The sequence below is a fragment of the Oxyura jamaicensis genome, chromosome 2 (assembly GCF_011077185.1).
Source record: "Oxyura jamaicensis isolate SHBP4307 breed ruddy duck chromosome 2, BPBGC_Ojam_1.0, whole genome shotgun sequence".
NCBI classification, from domain to species: Eukaryota; Metazoa; Chordata; class Aves; order Anseriformes; family Anatidae; genus Oxyura; species Oxyura jamaicensis.
The window spans coordinates 37,800,802-37,817,071 of NC_048894.1; the positions used below are offsets into that span (position 1 = coordinate 37,800,802).

Genomic DNA, 16,270 nt, shown 5'->3' on the forward strand with positions numbered 1-16,270 from the left:
TCCTCCTTGCCTCACGGGTGAAATAACAAGCTCCTACACACAGACTCTCTAAGCATATCAATAGAGGAGAGAAGCAAGAAAAATACTAAAAATGGATATATTAAAGATACAACAGGAAATATATGACTCATGAGATGTAAATTCTTTTATCTGTATGGAATAAATTGAAGAAGAGCTTAATATGGCTTCTGCGATTTCTATGGAGTTAGATTAGAACAGAAATACACCTATCAATAACACACCAGATTTAGGCTTCCCAACCAGCATCTCCTAGATGTTCAGCAACCTCAGTGAAACAGGCCAGCTTCATTTTCATGATCTACGACACGACTATTCACATTTTTTTAATGATTTTTTTTTTAGCACCCCAGTTGGCCATTTCAGTGTAAGACAAGGAACTGATTGAGCACAGAGCCGAAATTATCCTTTTGCATTACTTGCAGGATCTCTTTAAAACAGAGCTAAGAAACTGTCTGTCAACATGGATAGGTTCACTCTTTTTTCTATTTCTGAACAGATTTTTCCCTGAAAATTGCAAAAACATTTTTCTTCTTAAAAAGATATTAAAAAAATAAAATAGACCTGCAACACCAAAATAAATATCACTTTGAACATTAATAGTTATTTTTTGAAAACTCAGTGATGCCTTTAAGCAAATTTGCAAAACAGAAAATGTAGCAGGCTGAAATTCTACTTATAGCTCCTAACTGCACCAAAAATTTAAGCTAATTTCAAACACATACACAGCACCATAGTCAGCATGCTAGAATCCCACAGTCCAGCTCTTAAAACATAAAGTAATATAAAGGTCATAAAAATAATTTTAAGATAACCTCTTTTTAAAAATACTGTGGAGGAAAAAAAAAAAAAAAAAAAAAAAAAAAGCTATTTTCATACCATATCCAGAAAACAGGTGAGGTGTTAAAGAAACCTCTTGTTTAATGTGACCTTTGGCTGTACTTTCACTTGTCATCATTATAAAGTAGCTACTTTCAGTGCCAAAACAGAAGCTGCGTTATATTACCCTCTAACAGTAGTAACACGTATTTCAGGAAGTGTTTCATACTCTGAGAAACCGGTGGCAGAACACATTGACAGCACTTACCGTTGTAATTACTTATAATGGGGCTTATTGAACAATAAGACCTCATTTACACGGCGAAATAAGAATGACTGCACAAAATTTCATATAGCATGTCACAAACTAGTAGTATACATTCAGGAACTCCCCTGGAGTTCTCGGCTTCAGTCAAAACATTCAAATAAAGAGAAATGCAAATTTCACATTGGAACTCTGCCCCAAATAATGACAATATTCAGGGCTTTGTTACTGCATACAAACCAAAAACACTGCATCATTAAGATCTCTAATACACTTGACTTTTCTTAACATATGTAATTACAAAAATATTTCTGGAAAGCAAATGAATTTGAAATTCAAGTAAGATTAATAGAACAAATATGACAAATTTACGTTTTATACAACTGTAGCAAGCTGCAGAGTAAAAATCACTAGCTTTCATTATCTAAAGCTGTTCATCTAACACTGTAGAGAGAAAAACCATTGATACATACTGTACACACATTTTTAACCATGTACATAAATCAAAGGAAACAGCTTCCTTTAAGGCAAGCATATGAAGATACTAGAGCAAGATACAAATTAAATATTCATACATTCAATATTTCAAAATAAGGAATTTGGATATACACATGCATAATTTAAGTTCTATAGTGAAACCTGTCTACAGAGGCCATTTCTACTGTATTTCAACAGCATTGAAACTTGAAATGTACAATGCAGCCTTTCCAAGCTGTGTTAAAACTTTAAAGTATATAGTAATTCATTTCAAGTACCAAACACAGAATAAAGGCCATGTTGTGCACACAGCTCCTTTTCACAGGAACTACTGCTTTGCCCGCTTCATTACAGCTCTTCCAGCACTATGAAACAGGGCTGCCAGTCACTGCACTTTCCTACAAGGTGGCTTCAGGCTGCTCAAAGAGGTAGTCAGTGGGAACTGAAGTTGAACGGGTAACTTCAGGCTCACAGTTCCTGAAAAAACACATCATTACCATTTACTCCGAGTCCAGTTCTGATCTGAGGTACCTGTTTTAAACTCCATAGAGCCAGTGCTCATATATGCAGGCTGAAATTGCCCCTTATTCTGTTTTTATACATTTACTCAAGCCTCTTCAGAGAAAATGGTGACATTTCAGGCCTTTTTAACTGCCAAAAGAAAGCAAGGCAAAATCAGGCGTCACAACAGAACATGTGCACAAGGAATGATTCTTTGTGAGCACAGAATCTGACAGCAGTTTACATACAACAGCACAGAGATCCTAAATTTTAGGAGCTTACAAATTCCTATGCATACAAAAAGCACCATGGGCCAAAAAAAAAAAAAAAGCCTACTCCTCCTCACCTGCCCCCTCGACACGTATCTTCTTCTGCGTGTCTAAAGATACCGTCATCGCTCCCCATATATTTAAACCTTGCCATGAGAAGAAAATCTCTTAATATATTAATGTGATTATATTATTTTCTTATTAGAAGATAAATGTTTTAGTTCAAACATCAAGAGGCTCATTTAAAAAGCATCCATTCTATCTGGGCAAAAATATCTCAAGTTAACTTTGAGAATAATTAAAGAGTACTTAATAATGGGAAAACAGAACAACTCTGTTTCTACACATTTTATGGTAAACATTTATCTTTGCTCCTTAAAGGTCACTCATTTGATCTTGACACATCTATGAAATAATACAAGCAAAAGCTAAGTAAGTAGAAAAGTGATATTAAGCAATACAAAGCTAAACAAAATTAGTATCTACATGGTAAATTGCTTCATTGAAAACCATATATGGATTCTGCAAAGAATATACTTTTGCCTTAGAGCTAGTACTTTAATTTTCAAGAACCAAGAAAAAAAAAATCAAAACTAGTCAGTAACAATGCAGCGTCGAAAAGCAATAAACTCAAAATTAAGTTATAAATAATTTAAAACATGTCATGAAGATGTATTAATAATTCATCAGATAAATAATTTACTAAATAATCAAATAAATAAATAATGAAATACATAAATAAATCAGCAAATAAATAATTCTGCAAAATAACCTAAACAATAAGTCACTAAAACAAATGACAAACCTACAAAACTACAATGATTTTCTAAATTCTGATAGTTTTAAATAAACAAATGTATATAAACTAGATCAATCTTTGGTGGATAGAGAAATAGTTTTCACTGCTATTGGTAAATTCCTGATTACACTGCACAAGGATACAATTTTAGATTTTACAAGAGTGCAGCTTTTTCCTTGTGAATTATTAACATGATAGCTAGAATACATCCTGCTCTGTATTTTACGTGTAGTCCCTTTATGTAGCTCATTTCCCCCCCACATCCCCCAAAAACTGAAAACCTCTTTACAACATTCTTAATTCAAGTTGCTTTTTTTTCCTGGGTGCAGTACTTACAATACTGCAATAGCCTTCTTGGTGGTTCTCTTACTATCTTCTGCAAACCTTCAGAAGTTTTGCTGCAGGGGGAAAACAAGTAGAATAACCTTAATTATTACAGATGGTATCTCATTCATTAGTGGATGACAACATTTTATTTGAAAGCACAAGAAAAGCTGTTTTATAATTCTACAAAGCAACTTAATGTGAAACAACGATTACAGTTTGCAGACTACCAAAAGTTTTTAGAAGTCTTTGGTGGAACGAGTTCAAGCAGACTGAGGCCTGTTTCTTGTATTTAAGCTGACACACAATCTGTGCAAACTGGCACTAATTCAGATGTAAAGACAAACCATGAGAAGGACAAAATACTTGGCTGACATCTGATGTTATCCTTGATTTTGGAAGTTCATAGTCCTTGAAAGAATACAGCGAGCCCGTTTACTCTCCACTACCTAGGTACCTTCACAATTTAATTAGAGCCCTATACTCCAAAGCCAATGCCGACACCACGAAGGTCAAAATCCACCCATCTCCCGAACCAGGTTTAATTCTCCACTTATGGTAATGAACACTAGTGACAGTCACTACGGTTAAATACATATATATACTATATATATATACACACATATATATACTGCACATATATACATATACATATATATGTACAGTTATATACATATATACAGTCAAAGTGGTATTCTGTAAATACAACAGGTAAAGAAATGTGCCAGAAATGGAATCACATTATCAATTTTTATCCTTTCTCTTGAAAAGGTTTATTTGCTTCCTCCCATACCACACATTACAGGGAAGCGACACAGTTTTGTAAGTCATGCCACTGACCTGGATTCTTAATCTCTGTACTGGCCAGTAAAACTGAATGAATATGTCAAATCTGAGGTTAATGAACAACTATATATAGTATACACACATTGTTTCTTGCTAGTTGGTTCAAAGGAAATCAGTCAGCAGTGCTGTTTCTGCTGGTAAAATCTCTAATGGTTGATGCTGATGCTGTATTTCAGCATTTAAAAGCAAAAAGGATAATTTACTCTTAAAACTACCTGGGCACATTATATTTAACAAGTCTCAAATTCTCTTTAGGGATTATAATAAGGAAACACTTTGCTTAATCATAAATTTTATATTTATCTTGGCTAAACACCCTCCTTTGGATAGACTGCCATGTTTTGTCAAGAAAAATCAACACAGTGGAAATGAAGTACTTGTTCTGTTGTGTGGTCATTCAAAAGAGTATGTAGAAGTAATGTAAATGTGCACCAGTGCTGCTGATAATTTCACGCTCTCATACACTCATTTCAATTTGCTTTAAAAAAGACTATTCCTCCTGGCTAAATATAGTCATCATGAAAAAGCATACCTCCCCTTTGAGCTAATAACATTGCAAACCCCAAAACACAAGAGTACAAAAAAACTTCTGTATTTTAAGCAATCTCAGACACATTTTTCTCACAATATATATATATATATTTCTCTCACATATATATATATATATATTTTTTTCTCACAATATATATATATATATATTTCCTGAAGTGGGACAAACGAGAGTGTATTCTCTTTTACTCCCCAGATTTCCAGATTCCTGTTCAAGTATGACAATTCATTCCCACCCCATGCCTGCAAATCCCATCCAGTCCCAGCACACATCCAAGATGTCCTAAATCCCCGTCTTTTTAAGTAATAGATTGTTGAAAAAATAGTATATTCCTCCACACATTAAAAGATTTTCAGGATTACTGGGGCACACAATGGCTCAGCAGCGATCCTGAGATTACTCCAGGCTGAAATTTCCTGCAGGAAGTACCACGAAGGCATAGATCAGCTTCATTCAGAAGGCAAATTGGCAGCCTTTGGTAGCAAACTGATTTCTCACTAATGAGTTACAGTAAAGCTAAAACTGTAATTAGAGTCACTGATGTCTTAAAAACACATTTTTTTTTCCTTTAAAGATTTGCCTAGTTTTCAATTCATGCTTAATTTGGGCTTCTAATGTATGGTTCCTGACCTGACCTCCTCGCGTAACAACTTTTTGTCTGAGTTAAAGGGTCATCATCTTCTGCTGAAATAGACAGGTAAATCACTTAAAGATAGGACACCTCAGATAGAAGGTAAAACAACCCATGACCTGAGATACAGCCACCTTCCTCTCTATTGCAATCTAATGCAAATTCCATTTCCCACAAGAGGTAAGGACAGAAACTGCATGTGATTCCTTGCCCCTGTTCTGCCTCCTGGTCCTTTTCTCCCCAACCTCCAAACATAACAGAGGTGCCTTTTCTCAGCACAGAAAACAGTGGCCAATGGAAGACTAAAGCAAAATTCAGGTGTATTTTACAGACCAAGGATGTAAACCAGAAATAGAATAAATTTGTGAGGTCTGTACTCTGCCGAGGGGGAGATATCAACTGCTACAAAAAGGAGACCACGTTGCTGGCACCGAAGCTGATCTGGGTAATAACAGAAGGAACTGGTTTGTATCGTGCACCCAAGGAAAAAAAAAATCAAATATTTACAACAGCAAAATTGTAAAAGAGCTCACTTTATTTACAATAATATAATAAAGTAAAAAGCACTCAGCAATAAAATCTTCTGCTATCCTCCAACTTTCAACACTGCCATTAAGTTTCCTAGTTTGCATGTATAAATCACATGAACTGAGATCAGATATTGCTAGTTCTTCTTCCCTTCGGGAAGTCACGAAATACATACTAATGAAACAAAATTATAGTAAGAGGTTACTGAGAAAATTTAAAATTTAGGACATGAGATTTATTTATTTATTTTTCCTTCATGTTCAGGAGTAGACACATGGGAACAGAGAAAAACTACACAGATGCACTTAAAATTACGGGTATGGTGAGGTACTGACCATTATATCCTGACTCATACTTGAAGGATTCTTTGAATAGTTACAAGTTATATAAAATATTTTGCATTATTCATGAAAAAAATTTACTCTAATGGATTATTAAATTCAGGACATAAATAACACGTAAATCTTTTCCATGCCAGAAGCCTCATTCCTCTGCCACACTCCCTTGCTTCTAGTTATTACAATTGATCAATTAAATACAAAATTATCTGTTTGGACAACTTTACACAAGAAGATACTTTTCTGACTCAGTACAGTACATTATGGAAAGATTTTACTCTATCTCTATTATCTTACTGATTTTTCTCTTAACATAAAAAGTAAAGAAGTGCTCGCGATACACATTAAGTCTAAAAACTGTAAAGGTTACGCAGTCTTACAATCAGTTATGGGATAGCTTTGGGTATGTTCCTAGTAAGAACTTTGAATATTTTTTGAAAAACTTTTTAAATCAGCTTCTTCCAACTCTTAGTAAAATAACACTTTTAACATATTAAAACATATAGTACAATGTTTAAGCCCAAACTAGTGAACCAACTGCTATGAACACAATACATAGCTCATTTGGCTGTCACAATCCACATTTCCTACCTGATTTTTAGATTAAAAAAAAAAAAAAAAAAAAAAGGCAGATTACTAGGAAAGGTTTATCTCAAATTCCCACATGTACAGCATGCCACATTAAATATATGCAAATCAACCATTTTCTCCTCTAGTTTTTTTGAGCTGACAACTCGTATGACCCGAAGCCATGGTTAACGATTACAATTATTTGACTTTCATATTTATACAATCAGTCATCAGATATGCATGTTAATTGATTTTAACAGATAGTTTTGTATTCTAATGATCAACAGTAAGCATACATTTTACCAACCTCTTGATTTATAAGAAAATAAAACTTATATCAGTTTTCACAGTTAACCCTTCCTTGGATTGATTTGCAGCATTTATCACAGACTTCTTCGCAATATATTAACATGGAACTATTGAAAACTATGGGATCTTTCTTTTGATAGCAAATGCTGATTTTTCACCTAAAGACACTGTTCTGTTGTGTTGAAAAATGCAATTGCTACACTATTTAAACAGTACATTCTGTATTAATTAAAAATGATGAAACAATTACAGCTGATATAAATGGACTGGACAAAGACTTAATTTACAGTTATTTCCCATACACGTTTTGAAAAGATGGAAGAACCTTAAAGTAGCGAAGAAATTTAATCATGCACTTCTTGATTCTAGTAAGCCCAGAAATGCCATGTATATGACTGTACAACCTTAAATTTGAGATCCTTATTTCTCAAGTAATTTGCTTTCTGCAGTAAGGTTTTAAGGCCAAAGCATTCTTCTGTTGCCATCTCAAAGTGTATTAGTGAATTGGTTATTTATTTTTTTTTTTTACACAGCTGAAAATGATTTTTTCCAGTTGAATTTTAACTTCAGATGCCATATTTATTCAAGCATCAAATACAGAACTACAAATTGCACAAATCTGCACACGAAGGACTATTGCGTAAGTTTATGCAGTGTGCAATCGTTATCTTACACAATTAATGGGGGCTGTGCTTTCAAGATATTCACATAAAACAGAGTGGATATTACAACTTACTCTCAAAAGGATCTGATCATGTCTTATTCCACAATTTAGGCCTTAACTGCTGTTGGACTAAAGGCTACAGCCCCAGTTCTGGTCAAGGAAGGGCTGCTACATCCCTTTCTTAGTATATTTTAATTCTGATACAGATATTTTAATTTCTGCAACATGCAGAACCTTTCTCTTATATAAATAACTGAACAAGGAGTGGAGTCTATTCATCTTCCATCTAAATGAGCATCGTATACTTCAAGTTCTGCTACCAATCTCTTTTTGGCTCTCCGCTCTAATCAATTTCAAGTGAAATTTATCTATTCTGAGATACATTCTCCAGAACAAAAAGCAGCATGGAGGTATTATAGCATTCACTTCAGATACATAATGCTGATTCAAGTTCCTGCTATGGTCTCACAAACAGAAGAAACTTAAAGCTGTGTTCCTGAGCTCATGAACAAGCATGTTAACCACCAAAATACTATATAATGAACCTTTCTGATTTTTAAAAGGTCTTAATTACAGACTGAAAATAATGAGATAGGTATCAAATATATGATAGGATTCTGTTGCTTTCTTAATAGCTATTTTCCTTAATCTCATGTCTGGTGTCGTGGCAAACGCTGATAATGCAAATAAATTATAATCAGTCTTTCACTTACTGGGAAGCAGCTTCTTGGTGTTCAAAGGACCTGGATTTCATGCTGAACATAATGAAAACATTCAGGGGTCTGCAGAAAGCCGAAATCCATCCCGCCCTAAACACTCTCCCAGTTATACCACTATAGATATCAAAGCAGAAAGCCCATGGATTCTTTTGTACAACACAGTACTAGAAGACATCCTCCACCTTGAAGACTGGCTATAATGTTTACACTTGTAAACAAGGCAGACCTTATGATAAACAGAAAGGTGAAGCAAAGATCTTAAAGTTATATGTGAAACTTCAATATAAATGACCAGAATAAAACAGCGGGAAATATAAGCTATGACAAATACACTGAAATTAAAATCTCTGTTAGATATATATACGTCTTGCGTAAAGATCTAATAAACTGAGAAATAGATGTAATTCCTAGTTTCCAAAAATGATTAGTGTCCGCTGCTTTTCTTTAAACTGACAGTGTTAAAAATTACAAATGTAGTCGTATCAGCTACAGAGGAAAACAAAGAAAATTTAACAAGTATGGGTTTCCTGAGCCAAAGCAGTCCTAGTCTGACTCACACATGCAGCATATTCAAGTTATAATTAATATCAATATTTTCTTAAGATGCCAGAACTTGGATTAAGGGGGAAAGATAAGAAAATAGTAAAATCCTGTTGTTTACAACTTATTGTTTGGAAAAAAAAATGTTAATTGCTCATTATAAAAAGGCTCAATGATTAGAAGCAACACTGCCTAACTATTCCGTGTATTTAATAAAAAACAGGAGGAAACAAAGTATAAAGCAAACCTGGTGACTGCTTCTGATGACAACTTTTACATAAAGAACTGAGATTACAATAAATTCCAGGGTTAGGGGTTAAATTAAGGCCGTGGGTAGAAAGAAGACCAATTAAATGCATTCTGAGAAATGAGGGAAGATGAGAAAATAGCGTACCTAGAAAACGTTCAAATGGAAGACAGATAGAGGTCATTATGAGTTCAGTGATAGCATGCCACCATCCAGATCGCTGCAGTCAGTTTGCATCACTGAAACTCTTAAGGGGATCAAGAAAGGGACAACTTGGGGGAAAAAATCCAGAAGCTCTACACAAGTGACATCCAACTACAATTGTATAATCTTAGTCAAAGAACTGGAATAGAGATCAATGACGTATAGCAAACCATTTACTATACTGGCCCTGTTGCACAGTAGGATGTTTCTATGTACTATTTTTAACATGCACTATTTTACAAGTAGAAAATAAGGATGTAAACGGATAGGAAGTTTAACAAAACCAGGTGGGTAAATTTAGTGCAACTAGAAAAACATTACTCATTTTAGTATAAAACTATATTAGGCCAAGGGATATCAAGTCCTTGGAAACTTCGTATGTCAAATCATCACTTTCCATTTTCCTCTTGTTTCAGAAGAAACTGCAAGAAACTGAGGTTGGGAATTAGCATGCTGGTTGAACACATTTTGTAACCGTTATTATTTATGATTTCAGCTCTTAGCAAAACATTTATCAGACACTACTGTTTAGAGAAAAATACAATGATATTTTATAGAAATGGACTAAAAGTTATGGAATTCGAGCAAAATATCAAGGCTCTTAAAAGCAAGGTGTAGAAGAAAGAGGCAAAAACTAAAGATCAACATGAACTCAACCTAGTCTATGACTGAGTACCAAGAAGCTGTTGGCAACAGGAAAGAAGTCTCATCTGAATCATATAACCATAAATGTCTTGGGTTGGAAAGGACCTTAAAGATCATCTAGTTCCAGCCCCTTGCCACGTGCAGGGATGCCATCCACTAGATCAGGTTGCTCAGGGCCTCACGGAACCTGGCCTTGAGCACTTCCAGGGATGGGGCATCCACAGCTTCTCCGGGCAACTGTTCCAGTGCCTCACCACCCTCTGAGTGAAGAATTTCCTCCTAACCTCTCATCTAAATCCCCCCTTTTAGTTTTAAACTATTCCCCCTTGTCCTGTCATCATATGACTGAGCAAAAACCTGCTCTCCATCTTTTTTATAAGCCCCCTTTAAGTATTGAAAAGCTGCAATGAAGTCACCCTGGAGCCTTCTCTTCTTTGGGCTGAGCATTCCCAGCTCTCTCAGCCTGTGTTCATAGGAGAAATATCAATGAATGTCAGTTGTCTCACAAATTTGACATAACTCCACCAGAACACTACATTCGGTGCCCCTACATCTCATTACTAATTTTGAGGTTTTAGCTATCTCTGTCCAAAGGTGCTCCAATTTGCTTAGAAATCAGCAAGGATCAAGACTTTCAATTGTCACCGATGTAGAAAACTCCATTCCAAAAACCTGCAAAAATTTCATACCTCGTATAACCCCAACAAAGAAGAAATATATATTTATAAGATGGATCAGTACCATATGGCCATGCAAACCCTGGTGAGGGTGCAAGGAATGGAAAGGAAATACTAAAAAGGAGAACAGAAGGAGGAGGGAAGAACCATTGTTCGTGGTGATGACAATATAATCTAATATAATAATCTAAGCGCACACAGGCATGAACTTAAACCAGCCAAAACCCGTATTTATAGACTCTCAAAATTGCCAGTCTATGAAATGGAAACCCTTACACAACCTCCATAATGTCTTATATCTACCAACACCAGTGACACTACGCCTCACTGCATTTTTACAATAATGGCTAAATTTCACTGCACTTACTAACGTTAATAAAAAACAGATTAATAAGAATAGCAGTAGTTTGCTTGCATAAAACTGACCCGCTACACCTTGATGCTCCCTGCCTACAGCAAAATGAGACATAAATACTGTGTGAGCAGCCAAAAGTCTCTTCCGACATGCACAGACTACTTAAGAGACAGCCATTGTCACTGGAAGAACTATTACTTGTGGCATGCAACTGGACAAAAAGAAACGTCAATGCTAATAAACAGAAAAAAGAAAAAGGGTGTGCAGCTTCTCATATAACAACTAAACATTTCACACAGAGTCAAGTTGGTGAATGCAAACCACAGCAGAATAGTGCTGCAATTTCAACCCTGTTAGTGGATAGATTCATTTAGGGATGAGGATATAAGCATCACCAACGCAGAACAAAATTGCCGGGTTTTATTTTAAACATGCTTAAACTCGTTCTTTAATATTTAAGTTTAAATGTTGATTTTATTCTGTGCATTTTACATTGCTCACCACCTGAAGCTGGAGATCCAAACGTCAAGAATAGCACATTTGCAATGCTGAGTTGTATGAACATCATCCTAACTATAGCAGTTCCATTTCAACAAATTTCTCTGGGTTTTTGCATATCGCTGAATAAACGACTCTGGAATTAACTTACTTTTCTTGGAGGCATTATATAAGATTATTTCTTAGTCTCCTCCTCTTTGATTTAGTATACCTCTTAAGATAATTTATTAATGTTTTGGATATCTCATTCATCATCCATTATTACTGGTGTCATAAATTAGAGGAATGGAACAAAGCACTGGACTATACATTTTTTCCATATTCATCAATAAAATAACCACCTATGTTATGAAGTAATGTACAAGAGAAGTCGGTTTATCCACTAGAGTGAGACTGGTAACACTTTTTCTTTTTTTAAACCTTAAACCTGCAAGCAGATCACTAGATTTACAGCAAAATACATTGTTAGTGAAGTAAAAATCACTAAAAATTACCATTAAATATGAGAGGACAGAAACACCTAGTCTGCAAAAAACAGAAGTACACACAAGAAATTGCTACGTCCTAAAATTTACTCAAACAAATCAGAAGGTCAATTAATACCGTGTGTGGTATTGCATTGCATGAAAAAAATGAATGAATCATTCAAAGCACTGTAATTTTGCTAACATACTACAAGACAGTAGAACAAGCAGGAAAGATTCAACTAAAAGAAATTTAAATACTGGCATCATCTCTCTAAAAGCCTGTCATATTATTTCTCAGAAGACAAGTTACCTAAACCATTTTTTTTTTTTAAATCAACACAATCCCAACACAAAGGACATTGGAAAAGATGACTGTAAAGATTTCCGAATATTCAGAAGATAATGACCACTAATAGCAATCCTTGTTAGTATGTTACATAGCAATATAATATGCTTTATAAAGTACCTGAAGGAATACAGAATTCATGTTATTAATTCATGTTAACAAGAGTTAACAAGAACATGATGCCTGTTTTAAATTACAACTTGAATTAAGTTTGAAAATTGAAAAATTCACATTCTGTTATTTTAGACAAAGACTCAGTTGGTGGATTTTGTATACATTCACTGTTTACTTCACTTAAAATATAAAAATCACTTCAGTAAATAAGTATTTTACATGATGTAACAGTACTGCACTCACCTTTTCTCAAACTGCAATATGACAAAGTTTGAGCCAAGTCTAGTCATTCATTAATGGAACCAGATACAAACGAATGTATGTTCTTTTACTAAAAGAGGAAAAAGACTCCACATGTTGGATTTAAGGTGGGTAAAATCCTTCAGAGACTAGCACCTGTGCATGTGATTTCTACACAGGGAAGAAAAAGCTGTTACTTTTTCTTCTTTAGGCATTACAGATTAGGTATTCCGGGCTCCCACAAGAGTTGAAACCAACAAAATAACCTTTTTCCAACTAAATTAAAACTCCTTTCATTGTGTTACCTCTACATCAGGACCCTCACTATTTCCCATACAGAATCTTCTGTGAATACAGAGCTACTTTTAGTAATTGATGATTAACAAAATATATCCGTACCAATACATTTTAATGCTAATTCAAATAAATATGTAAGATGAATTTTTCCTTTATTTTGGTTAATTATTAACAAAACTGTTTAATGAACTATGTATGGCACTTTCCTATAGTTACAATTACCACAGGAATGGAGCTTTTGTCACTCTCCAGCTTGATCAACATTTGGCCATGACCATGATACTTGTTAATTAATCTATAACAGCAGCTAGCAATCACAGAGAGCCCCTTGTACTAAGGTGCACGTGGTTTGAGGATTCACATAATGTGGAGGAACCAGTCCCTTCACTGCTTGAGAGCAGCCATTTGCTCTCTCACTCTTGCCTCTGCTTCACATTGTATCAAACGTGCATTGTTAGAGAAACACTGACATTTATTCTTTCCCGTGATGACCAAGATAATCACCCAGCATGTGGGTTCCTTGTATTCCATTTTTTGCCTCAGTGAATTTCTCATTTCAGCATCAGAAAACTATTAGACAGGACAGACAAGCATATCATACCCCAAATTTCCAGCAGTAGTCTACAGGGTACAAGATAGTTCTCTGTTGCAAGAAGGACGTTATTGAATCTGGTTTTCCATGACCCATGGGAGCGCTCTAGCCTCTCAGGCAGTAGCTAAAAAAAACAGTCCTTCGCAATGGCACCTTTATTCAGTCCCTCAAGAGTTTTGGCACTTCAGTGTTTCCAAATCCATCTGAGATTTTTTTCCTACCTTATCTTTTGATCATTGAGTGGAAAACGTATGTCAGCATGGAATTGTTCACAGAACCTCAGTCAAGGAACATAACCTGCTGATTTACCCAAGATTCACTCCAATATATTAATCTTGAGAGATATGGAAGAAGGTTCGTCTTTTCTTCATCCTAAATAGTTTACTTCCTTGTACAAATTTAAGAACAAAACCCAAGTGAAGGGTATCTAGAACTGTCCTAAACAGGCAGGTAACCTAATCTCTAATCTGAATACGCCATTTCACATGTTAACAACAGATTTCAACATTAATTAATGACTGTGTGAAAGCACCGGAAAATCATGGAAATAATGCTTCAACTTACCCCATATGCAATTTGGAATACAAGAAGCAAATTTCCTCAAATATAAGCCAATATAACTTTCCTTTAATTCTTTTTACTTCCAGGCCTGCTGGAAATGTCATCAGTGCACAACAAATGACTTGGTGACTCAAAATCATTTATTGAGAAGCAAATGAATATAAAGCTTGTTTGATTAGAACATAGAAGAGAAACCAACTGAATAAAAAAAAAAACAACAACTTTTTGCATTAAAGGTTCTTGAAGACACACTATCCTATCTTCTTTTTAACATCACTGATGTAGAAGGCTTCAGATGTTTATATACCTTCTAGACAAGATCAGTTCCCCTAGGTGTTGATTCTTAAGGGAATCCACTGTTATGTTCTCTATTCTCACCACTGTTATGTTCTCTAAACACAGACGTTACGTGAAATTTAAAGCTAGGCTTCTCAGCAACATCCTATCCTCTAAACCCTGCTGGGTACCTATACCATGTGTGTGCTGGACACATATTTTTAAGCCTTGGGTATGAGAACAAATGCCTCCAAATGAGTATCTGGTAACACATGTTGATGGATAGGAAAATCAGGAAACCATTAGGCTAAAAGTTGAGCAAAAGAAAAAAAAATGAAGCACAAATATTCTTGGGAGGGTGGTGAAAGTAGAGAAGAGATGGGTGTATGGAGTAAGAGATTTACTAACCCTTTCTTTATTAATGTTTAATTTAAAGTACATGGGAACCTGCAACTACCTAACACTCTTATCAACAAAAATAGGCCCAGCAGGACATCCAAAATAAGTGACTATAAAATAGTTGTTACGGATGAGGAGGACAAAGGAGGCACTATCCTAAAGCAAGCAGAGAAGTAACAGAAGAGGGCAGAGGCTAGTATTAGCTGGTGTGAAAACATACTCCTCCATACGGGGCCGTGATACTCACTTTCCCCCAACACAACCACGAGTAGAGCAATGAAACTCAGTAAAGCTATATGATTTAATAACTATTAAACCAATACTATTAAATTCAGAATCCACTGAAAACGTACTACAAATTGTCTCAAAGAAATAGGGCTTGTTTACTTCTCATTACAGTGTCAGGGAGCCAAAGAGTTGATCTTAAACTACAAAAGCCTGACAGAAGAAAATGCCGCCAGCACTGTCAGATTCATGGAAGAGAAAGTCAAGGCTCAAATGATTGTGTTGATCTTTGACTAAAACTATAAAACAAGTCGGTTTCTTCAAAGCCAAACACAGAACTGCAGCCAACAATAAGGAATCCCTGAGATTTTTTCACACAATGAATTTTTTGATGTTGTAAGCTTTTGGGATTTTTAATCACACTTGCTTTAGCAAGGCAGATGTCTATGACCCAGGTCCAAAACAACCATAAGCCTTGTTTTCCTGATTCATCTTATTTTTCCTACTGTCACCTAAATTCCAGGACCAAGACTTATTAAATAGGTAATGTAAAGCTTTAACCAACTTTTCACCAATTTTTTCTTCCACTATGTAATTTGAACAATTGTTCAGATTTGTTCATTAGCTGAACTCCGAGGTATCCATAGTTATTATTCCCATGGAAATTGGAGTGCTACTTTCAAGACTTGACACAGATCTGGATCTAAAACTCATCCATTGAAAGACTAACACAGGCTTAACATACATGAATTTACGGTCTTAATTCAAAATAAAGGTAGTTTAAAATACATTTTAAAAATATTTTCTGTTTAAAAGTTATCCTTATTTATCCTTCCCAACTCCTGATTCTCAGCATTGCCTCTACTGGCCCTACGTAATTCTGCCTATCCTTACTTCATAAACAATTCAAAACAATAGTTTAAGAGGAAATAAATCCTACATTAACTAAACCCTTTTCAG

At 35.1% G+C, this 16,270-nt stretch overlaps 1 protein-coding gene across 3 annotated transcripts in view; it reads right to left on the bottom strand.

Moving 5' to 3' along the window:
• The window catches only part of TBC1D5 (TBC1 domain family member 5), a 319,441-nt gene that overhangs the window by 288,302 nt on the left and 14,869 nt on the right, over positions 1 to 16,270 (bottom strand). For 2 of the 3 annotated variants that reach the window (XM_035319859.1, XM_035319858.1), the window contains exon 2: positions 3,485 to 3,546. The exons of the other annotated variant lie outside the window; for it this stretch is intronic. The gene's annotated coding sequence lies outside the window, so the exon portion shown is untranslated. The remainder of the gene's footprint in view (positions 1 to 3,484; positions 3,547 to 16,270) is intronic. 3 annotated transcript variants of the gene reach the window in all.